The sequence below is a fragment of the Schistocerca gregaria genome, unplaced genomic scaffold, assembly GCF_023897955.1.
Source record: "Schistocerca gregaria isolate iqSchGreg1 unplaced genomic scaffold, iqSchGreg1.2 ptg000499l, whole genome shotgun sequence".
NCBI classification, from domain to species: Eukaryota; Metazoa; Arthropoda; class Insecta; order Orthoptera; family Acrididae; genus Schistocerca; species Schistocerca gregaria.
In genome coordinates, this window is record NW_026061904.1 from 30,001 (window position 1) to 32,500 (window position 2,500).

The window sequence follows — 2,500 nt, forward strand, 5'->3', positions numbered from 1 at the left end:
CCCACGTTGGCCCTTAACCTAACCCACGTTGGCCCTTAACCTAACCCACGTTGGCCCTTAACCTAACCCACGTTGGCCCTTAACCTAACCCACGTTGGCCCTTAACCTAACCCACGTTGGCCCTTAACCTAACCCACGTTGGCCCTTAACCTAACCCACGTTGGCCCTTAACCTAACCCACGTTGGCCCCTAACCTAACCCACGTTGGCCCCTAACCTAACCCACGTTGGCCCCTAACCTAACCCACGTTGGCCCCTAACCTAACCCACGTTGGCCCCTAACCTAACCCACGTTGGCCCCTAACCTAACCCACGTTGGCCCCTAACCTAACCCACGTTGGCCCCTAACCTAACCCACGTTGGCCCCTAACCTAACCCACGTTGGCCCCTAACCTAACCCACGCTGCACCTTAACCTAAGTTACGCTGCACCTTAACCTAAGTTACGCTGCACCTTAACCTAAGTTACGCTGCACCTTAACCTAAGTTACGCTGCACCTTAACCTAAGTTACGCTGCACCTTAACCTAACTTACACTGCACCTTAACCTAAGTTACACTGCACCTTAACCTAACTTACACTGCACCTTAACCTAAGTTACACTGCACCTTAACCTAAGTTACACTGCACCTTAACCTAACTTACACTGCACCTTAACCTAAGTTACACTGCACCTTAACCTAAGTTACACTGCACCTTAACCTAAGTTACACTGCACCTTAACCTAAGTTACACTGCACCTTAACCTAAGTTACACTGCACCTTAACCTAAGTTACACTGCACCTTAACCTAACTTACACTGCACCTTAACCTAACTTACACTGCACCTTAACCTAACTTACACTGCACCTTAACCTAACTTACACTGCACCTTAACCTAACTTACACTGCACCTTAACCTAACTTACACTGCACCTTAACCTAACTTACACTGCACCTTAACCTAACTTACACTGCACCTTAACCTAACTTACACTGCACCTTAACCTAACTTACACTGCACCTTAACCTAACTTACACTGCACCTTAACCTAACTTACACTGCACCTTAACCTAACTTACACTGCACCTTAACTGTCACATGTAACGTCACAGGAATGTAGCTTTGCCTAACAGCAACCCTCTGAACATAGTTCACTGCTTGGATCCTCTGGTGTCATGTGTATTTCTTGATGCCATGGTGCGTACCCTCACATAAAGGTCTTTCGAGTGTTGCGTACTTTCTACACAGTCCCGCTAACCACTGGAAGGGTGTACCGCTACAGAACGAATATCGCCCTCCCCTCCTGCCCTTCCAAGCTGGTCGGTCAGGCGTTTGTTTGTGAAATGAGCCTTGCAGCTGTTCAGTTGCATTCGGTTGTCGATGCAGTCAGTGTACGTTGTGGTACGGCCTGTGTGGACTGTCCGCTGATGTACGCGTAACCCACACTGATCATCCGTCGTTACGTACTGAGTGACATAATGTGGCACATGCTTGACCGTACACCGGCTGCGCCCTACAATGGCGAATCATAAGGGCCATATGTTGTGCACGATGCTACTTGTCTCGTCTCCCCATTACAGCGAGATTGCACTGTTGTACGCCGTACAGACATGTGGTAAGTAGGTACGGACGAAAGTATTGCATGTTGGCCCCCCCCCCCCCTCCTCCCTCTGCCGGGAATCAGCGTGAGCCGTCTGTTGATGTAGCGACGAGGGTTTTCCTATTTAATCGTATTGCCCCACACAACATGATAGCACGGTGGACCGCGTTCCACATCTGCGACATGCTACAGAGGCCGGTTGACAGTCGACCGCGCAAGGGACATTGCACACGTGCGCGGACCATCTTCCACGTGTTCTCTCGTGTACATGCCGCAGTGTGTATGTGGGCTGATGTAGCGTGTCGTGACACATAACATGCAGGCATGCCAGAATCGTAGATTTCGCAAATGTAGATTGACGTATACGTTTGCTGCCAAAGATCCGCAAATGAACTGGAAATCAGTTGTTGAGCGGTTGTTCGCGCTGCAGGTGCATCGGTGATAGCGACGATCGGTACATCTGTGAACCGGTTGTTTCGGCGGTACCCGCCATGCCCCCGAACCTGAGTTGGCCATGTGGGTATGAAGCGATACGAGGCTGTGGCTTGGCGGGACAGTCCCCGGCCGGTGAGGGGGGGCCGCCCGGCGTGCTGGCCGCGCGCTGCGTGAGCGCACGCACTACAGCCGGCTGGTGGGGGGCGCCCAGTGGCAGGAGCGCCGGCCGACGGGCCCGGCTGGCGTCCCAGCTATGCGCCGGCGCACCCTGCGCGCGGCGCCAGGCGGCCAAAGTGGGTTCTGCCGAGCCCGGTGCGAAGCGCGGTGGACATCTGCAGTGTGCTGGTCCGATTGCGGACTGTGTGCGTTGAGGATGCGCCGCCGCCCGGCACTCGGCGTCGCGACGCCGTCTGCTGCTCGGTCGCCCCCAGCGGTTCTCGCAGGTGGTTTGTATCGCAGCTCTGCGGACGTGTTGGCGCGTGC